At 44.0% G+C, this 8437-nt stretch overlaps 1 pseudogene; it reads left to right on the forward strand.

Moving 5' to 3' along the window:
* The first annotated feature begins 1837 nt into the window (after positions 1–1837).
* On the forward strand, positions 1838–8324 carry LOC142440329 (aurora kinase B pseudogene; annotated as a pseudogene).
* The last annotated feature ends 113 nt before the right edge of the window (positions 8325–8437 follow it).

The raw sequence follows: 8437 nt of genomic DNA on the forward strand, positions 1-8437 counted from the left end.
AGTCCCTACAGATCTACCTATTCTGAATTTCATAGAAATCATACAAAACACAAACAGGAAGCAAGCAAGCAAACAAAAACTATGACAAAACAAAAACCTGAATCTGAAGCAAAGCAAAAAATAAAAAGTTTTAAAAGGGAGATCACATAAAGTGTTACATTTTAACCTATTGTCGGCCATAACTGACTTTACAATACGCTCTGCCTTATAGCATGGCTATTCACATGCCTAGACTATGTTCACAGAGGCTTCACTGGAAGCTTAATCCGGCCAGGGACCCTGCAAATGGATTTGGGGCTTCTACTGTCATCCAAAGCCTTAAACTATGAGACCATTCCCTCCTTCGGATTTGGATATCATTATTTACAGTCCTTGGATCACACAGGCTGATGTGCTTCTTCCATGTGGACTTAGTTGATGGTTCACTTAGATGGCTGCTTGTTTGAAGACAAGCCGTTAAGACCACACACACTATTCTTTGTGGCCAGGCACCATCTGCTTCCTTCCCCACACTTTGCTGTCGCACCCATATCTTTAAAGATCTCTTCCTGAGGGAGAGCATCAAGCAGGGCTAGGTCAAAAGAAGTAATTGTGCTTAGAGTGGGGCTAGAGTTAAGTGTGAGCCTCAAATCCATCCATATATGTATGGTTTATATATGTATCTGGTTCATGTTTGAGATAGCATTAGCATTTTATGTTAGAGAACATTATAAATTATCCCCATAAAGCATAAGATAATTCTATTGATGGTGTTGTTTATTTAGCCAGTGGTATAGAATTTAAGACACTGCTAAGAAAGGAAATTATAAAATTAGAGGTCAACTTCAGATCAAAATGCATGAATTTCTAACTCATGCATACTAAACTTTTTTTAAAACAAACACATTTTATTTGGACACATTCCAAATATCATATAATTCACACATTAAATAGTGACTGGACACTATTTCCACAAACAATGAGGGTTGGTGATAGGGCAAAACTTTCAATAGCACTCATTCACAAAGGCAGAATCATCCATGCCTACCAGATTAATACAGCCTTGACCCAGGAGAGGATGAAGATGAGAAATGGGAAAGAGGAAACAGTCCTTAAGTATTGTAAACACAATACGAGAGACACAATGCAGTATCTTTTTGTAAAGTAGGTATGCACAGATAAGGTTGTACTTTGTAGGAGGTGCTGACGATAATTCCAAAGTCCTCCAATTCAGAGAAATGGCTCTAGTTAGGACTTTGTGCAGATCTCATTTTGAAAGAACACTAACACACTTGGGCATTTCTATCGGAGTGACTATTGCTGTTGCTAGGTATCATTTATTTGCACTCATTGTGACCCCATGTGGCAGAATAGAACTGCCACAAAAGTTTTTTTAGGCTGTCCTCTTCAAGGAGGGCAAACTTGGATTTTTCCCTAAGCAGTCAGTGGGTGAGCCTGAACCACCAGCCTTTTTGTTAGCAGCTGAGCACTTTATTGTGCCAGCAGGGTTCCTTGTGAAGTAAAAAAACAAACAAACCAAACTCATTATGTTTGATTTGATCCCATAGGAAATCGTAGGAGCATCGCATGAGGTTCTAAGGCTGTAACCTTTACAAAAACAGACCGCCATGTCTTTATGCCATGAGCAGCTGCTGGTAGGCTTGAACTGCTGACCTTCTGATTAGCCATCAATACTTAACCACTGCACCACTAGGCCTCCTTGGAGGAGTAACTTGGATGGTGATAAATATGTCACATAATTGAAGGGACAAGAAGACTTCAATTGTCGGTCGTTTGCGGAGGCCGGGCGAGCAGCTGTGCGGCTAGCTCTAGCTCCCCGCCCCCCTCCCCTCTAAGGATGGCCCAGAAGGAGAACGCCTACCCCTGGCCCTACGCCGCCGGCAGACGGCTCAATCTGGCCTGAGCACCCTGCCCCAGAGAGTCTTTCAGAAGGATCCTGCTACCTCATCTGGGCTTGTCCTCATGAGCCGCTCCAATGTCCTGCCCACAGCTGCCCCTGGTCAGAAGAAGACGGCGGAGAATAGCAATGGGACGCCCAGTCTCTTAATGCGGTCCTTCACCATTGACAACTTTGAGATCGGCCGGCCGCTGGGCAAGGGCAAGTTTGGAAACGTGTACTTGGCCCTGGAGAAGAAAAGCCAGTTCATCGTGGCGCTCAAGGTGCTCTTCAAGTCGCAGATAGAGAAAGAGGGCGTGGAGCACCAGCTGCGCAGGGAGATTGAAATCCAGGCCCATCTGCAGCACCCCAACATCCTGCGTCTCTACAACTATTTCTATGACCGGGGGAGGGTCTACTTGATTCTGGAGTACACCCCGCGCGCGTGGGGAGCTCTACAAGGAACTGCAGAAGAGCCGCACTTTTGACGAGCAGTGAACAGCCATGATCATGGAGGAGCTGGCAGATGCCTTGTTATACTGCCAAGGGAAGAAGGTGATCCACAGGGACATCAAGCCCGAGAATCTGCTCTTGGGGCTCCGGGGAGAGCTCAAGATTGCTGACTTCGGCTGGTCGGTGCACGCCCCCTCCTTGAGGAGGAAGAGGATGTGTGGCACCCTGGACTACCTTCCCCCCGAAATGATAGAAGGGCGCACGCACAATGAGAAGGTGGACCTTTGGTGCATCGGCATCCTTTGCTACGAGCTGCTCGTGGGAAATCCGCCCTTTGAGAGCGCTTCCCACAATGAGACTTACCGTCTGATCATCAAGGTGGACCTGAAGTTCCCTCCCTCTGTGCCCACCGGAGCCCAAGACCTCATCTCCAAGCTGCTCAAACATAATCCTTCAGAAAGGCTGCCCTTGGTCCAGGTCTCAGCCCACCCTTGGGTGCGAGCCAACTCTCGGAGGGTGCTGCCTCCCGTCTGCTCGTCAGTCGGCCTCCTGAGTTGTCGGTCTTTTACTCAGTGTCTTTGTGTGTCCGTTTGTATGTGTGGATGTGGGTCTGGGTGGGGCCCGGGGCGGGGAGGGACTGTCCTTGGCCTGTTCCTTTTTGTTTATTTAATAAAGTCAATCCCTTTTTTACACTGGTGTATGCAGATGTCCATAGGTACAGGAAGCTGTCCCCTCTGGGAGAGAGGTGGGGTGCCCACCTAGGGTCCCAGGAATCCATCCCTGGCCCCGGTAACATGCTTAACAGCTCCTAGCCACACTCCCTCCAAGCTCCTGTGTCTGGCTCTGACAGCCTGGGGCCTGGCAGACTGAGGAAGCTCTCAGTCCCAGCCTTGAACATCACACCAGCCATCTCTCAGCACTTTCTCTTCCATCTTGTTCTCTCTGGATCATCTGACTTCCAGTCTTTCCCACCCCGGCTTCATCCCCTGCCCCTTTGCCGACCTAGGAAAGAGTGAACAGTGCTGGGCTCTGGGATGAATTGAAGCAGGGGTGATGGGGGCAGCCTTGTCTGGTTCCTGACTTAGATTTTATTGTTAAGTATGATGTTTGCTAGATTGGTTTGACTTTTAATCGCAAAATATACGTAACATAGAATGTGCCACTTTCACGTGGCATAAACATGCAACTGTCACCACTCTTTGTTCCCAAAATAGTCATCTTCCCAAATCGAAACTGTGGCCATTAATCAAGAACTCCCAGACCCCATCACCCTAATCTTCCTGTCTCTCGGCGGTCTAGATACTGAAGTGGGAATCATACCTTATTTCTCCTTTTGTATTTGCCTTTTTTGCTCGGCATAGTATTTCCCAGGTTTATACATGCGGTTTGAAATCACTGTTTGGATCTCACTCACTGGCGTTGGTTTGATTCTGACTCAGTGATCCTATAGGGGAGGGTAGCACTGTCCCATTGGCTTTCGGAGACTTGAGACCTTTACAGGAGTAGGCGGCTTCATCCTGCCCTTTTATATGCTTCAGGAGGGCCTGTCCGATTCCTCATTTGCTGAAGGTTTTTATTTTGTAAATAATGGTTTTGTATCATAAATGGATGTTGACGTTCATGTAATGCTTTTTCTACATGTATTGCTTCTTTAATCATTTGTACATCAATAAATCTTATCCCAGGTTAAAAAAAAAAAGAATACTTCAATTGTCAAAAAGGAACCTGTAAACGAGGGCTGCACACATTTAAGAAGGCTAGATTCGTATGTGCAGCTATGCAGGGAAGAGCAGTTGAGAACTGTAAAAACGCCATGAAAAGGACACCTGACCTCCTCTCTCCAACCTTTTGGCCATTTCTGACACCAGCCATCCGTCTTTTGGCACTGGCTACTGCTCTACTGGTTTTGGTAATTTGTTGCAGTAGACACACAGAACTTACGGGCAATACTCACAATTAATGGGGTTTACTTAGGAAAGTAACATTAAAATTCAGAATCTGAAAGGGTGTGGGATACAGTTCTTACATCGTTACAGTCTCTTCTTAGCCATACCCACAGACACGACTCTTTCTAGCTTTCTGACGCTCAGGTTTCTTGGGTTGGCATGGCATTTTCTCTGTTCAGGAAAGAATTAGAAAGCTCTTTAGCGCTTCCCAGAAGCATCCCAATCTACCAGCAAGCCTTGGCCAAAAGGGACTCAGCTCTCTCACTCCATGGACCAGGAAGCCCACACCATCTTTTGCTATGCTCCTGACTCTGCTGCTGTATTGCTGCCACTGCTTCCCATCATCTCCCACTATCTCTGGAGTTACAACTGTGTCTTGTGGGTTTAGGAGGCTCCAAGGTCAGAATGCTGGATCCAAAGGATATGCTCTGTTTCCATCTTTTCTTCTTAGTGGTAGTCAAATCTCTGCTATGGGAGTGACTGTCTTTTAAGTTTAGCCAATGGCAAAATTAACAAATCCCCAGGTTAGGGTTCCATACATCTTATTTGCATCCTCTCCCATACATATGCCTCATATTTGCATTATTAACAAGCTGTCCAATTCCTGTGGTAGGCCACAGCATCTAATTCACATAGTCCCACCCAGTCATTTGGTGGGTATTATAAAATCATAACTGGAAAGGCCACAAAAGTTGATCCTCACATCATGAAAGAAATATAGGGAGAATTTTTCACTTGTTTTGACAGAGAAAAAATTTTCTTATAGAATCATCCCAACTGGGGATAATAATTGGAATAGAAATACTCTGTAGTGAGAGAAACTTAGGTCATGGAAGAAATTATGTGGATATTTATCATAAATATGCTATAGATATTAAAAATAATAGACCCAAATGGTTCTCCTTTCTATACAAAATTGATAGTCAAGATATTTACACTAACCAAAGATTCAACATAAACTCAATCAAAAGTCCAACAGCCTTCTTCACAGAAATGGAAAACTAATGTTCAATTTTTTGGAATGGTAAATGGCCTTGAATAGTTTTAAGAATGTTGAAAAAATAAAACAAAGTAGAAGGAATTACATTTTCGGATTTTAAAATACACTATACATTTACAACAATTAAAGCATCCTGACAGTGGTATAATAATAAACATGTAGATGATGAGAATAGAATTGGGAATCCAAAAATAAACCTTATCAATAGTCAGCTGATTTTTTTAATATATGGGTACTAAGTCCACTTGGTGAGGAAAGAAGAGTCTCTTAAATAAATGGTGCTGGGGTACAACTTGGCAGCAAGGGGAGCAAAGTAACCAAGTCCCCAAGGAATCCTAAAAATAGACTTCTGACTTGGCACCTCAGCAGACTGATTAGAAAACATATATTAAGGTCCACAGACTGACCTGGAACGATCTATTGTTTAGTTTTTTCTTCTCTTGTTCTGTTTTGGTTTATTATATTTTTTCTTTTCTTCCTTTCACCCTATGTCTATCTATATAAGATAGGCAGGACGAACAATCCTGAGGATTGCCAAGAAATTTTGAAGACAGGTACATCTCAACTGACTAGAAGAGATCCATGTTTGTGTCTGTTCCAAAGAAAGGTAATCCAACAGAAATGCAGAAATTATAGAACAATATCAATACCCCATGCAAACAAAATTCATCGAGGGTTGCAGCAGTACTTTTACAGGGAGCTGCCACAAATTCAAGCTGCATTCAGAAGAGGATGTCCAACAAGGGATAGCATTACTGATATCAGATGGATCTTGGCTGGAAACAGAGAATACCAAGCAGCCATTGGACTGCTTGGATCATAGAAAACTATGGATATCCTGGAGAATAATGGGAATCCCAGAACACTTAATTGTGCCAATGTGTATGTGGATCCTGTACATGGATCAAGGTTATTATATAAACAGTATAAGAGAATACTGCACAGCTTCAGATCAAGTAAGGTTTATGTCAAGATCGTGCCCTCTCAATCTGTATGCTGGGCAAGTAATCAGAAAAGCTGGACTAATTATTAACAACCTTTGATGCACAAATGATACAACCTGGCTTGCTGAAAGAGAAGGACTTGAATAATTGCTGATGCAGATCAAGGATTGTAGCCTTCCATATGGATTACAACTCAATGTAAAGAAAGGCCTGGACTAGTAAATAACATCACAGTATACAGAGGAAAGATTGAAGTTGTCAAGGATTTCATCTTGCTGTATCCACAATCAATGCTTAGCAGTCAAAACATCAAAGGACGCATTGCATTGGGTAAATCTGCACAAAACCACTTTAAGTATTGAAGAGCAAGGCTATTACTTTGAGGACTAAAGTATGCCTGACTTAATCTGTGGTTTCTTAAAAAAATCATTTTATTGGGGACTCATACCGCTATCACAATCTATCCATCCATCCATCCATTGTGTCAAGCACATTTGTACATGTTGCCATCATCATTCTCAAAACATTTGCTTTCTAAAGCTGTGGTGGTATTTTACATTTCCTTACATGCATGTGAAAGTTGGACATTGAATTAAGACTCAAGAATTGGTGCATTTGAATTATGGTGGTGAGGAATATTGAATATACCATGGCCTGACAGAACAAAGAAGTCTGTCTTAGAAGAGGTTCGACCAGAATCCTTCTTAGAACGAATGATAGTAAGGCTTGGTCTCACTGATTTGGAGTTGACTTGATGGCAGTGGAGGTTAAACAGGCTCAGAGATTTACCCATTTTTATATCTATCTCCCCACAACAGTCTATAAGTCTATCAGAAACACTGTTAGGGGATAATATATTTTATGTATGATTAAATAATATTGTCTCAGGCCAGTGAAGACATTACAGTTTTGGCATTTTTTATATTGATGTTTTTTTCCTCACCAGATCCATGTGTGAAAATATAGGCTATCACTCAGAGTTCATGACTACTGATGAACAAGGAAAGAGAGATGTATCACCTGTAGAACAATGGTAGGTGTTACCTGGTAGTGCCAAAGAAATGCTGGAGAACTCAGGCTTGGGTAAACAGAAGATGGTGAGTATAGCAGGGTCATTACTGTGAAGTTTTAGTTCTCCCAAACAAGTGACTAGTAGAGATCAAACAAATTATGTTCATGACTTGTGTATATAATTTTTATAGTTTTTGTATGGCATTTTATAGGTAAAAGGAAGGTACTAAAAATTAAGGTCTTATTACTCATCGGTGCTGTCGTTAAGATGGGATGAAAAAGGGCCCTGCTGGCTCACTAGAGGGAGAAAAGTTAGTTCTAGAATTTGAAAAAAAAAAATCGAGTCTTACGAATTAGTGTCTTTAAATAAACCTACTCTTCAGAAGCAATGGTTTCCATTCCTTAATTTCATAGCGACCTTAAAGGACAGAGAACTGCCCCTGTGGGTTTCTGGGATGGCGGCAACCCTCCATGGAGCGTAAAAAGCCTATCTTTCTCCTTCTTGAGTTGGTGGTTTAAACCGGTGGTTAGCAGCCTAACGCGGAACGCCCAAAACCACCGGGGATCCAATGAGTTGGAATCAACTCCGTGGCAGTAAGTTTTGTCTCCTGAATTAAAAACCAATGATTTCATTCAGGGTCATGGGATAGAGGGTCGGGATCCAAAGGAAGGATTCATTTCCTTTGCCCGTTCGACCTTCAGGGCAAACCTTGAGTTGGCTATGGGAAGCTAGGGATTTTGTACAAATAAAACCTACAACTCGGAAATCACTGACTTCGGTCCTCGCGTGGGGACAGGAAGAAATGGCGACCCAGTCAGGTAACGACACACAGGCCATGCAACCAACAGAAACTCCTCGTCTTCGAGCACTGTGTGTACGCCTTCAGTTCGTGCTGACCACGTTTCCAATTCAGAGTGTAATTAGTGACCCCGGACAAACGACTTTCGGCCCGCGCGCCTGCGCTCGGGGAGAGGCAGCGGCCTGCGCCGTGAGAAAGGAGGCGGCTCGAGCGGGCCTCCAGGGGCAGGTGACCCTCATAGCCGACGACGAGTCCTGCCAGTTCCAGGAGGCGTGCCGCCGCCTTCGTGCGTAGGAAAAGTCGTTTCTGGAAGACGACCTTGCGTGCTAACACCGGAGGGCGGCGAGTCCCTCCCGGTCCGGCGGCCGTCCCGCGCCACGGGGCGCTCTTCGGCGAGGCCGGAAGTT

The sequence above is a fragment of the Tenrec ecaudatus genome, chromosome 2 (assembly GCF_050624435.1).
Source record: "Tenrec ecaudatus isolate mTenEca1 chromosome 2, mTenEca1.hap1, whole genome shotgun sequence".
Lineage (NCBI taxonomy): Eukaryota > Metazoa > Chordata > Mammalia > Afrosoricida > Tenrecidae > Tenrec > Tenrec ecaudatus.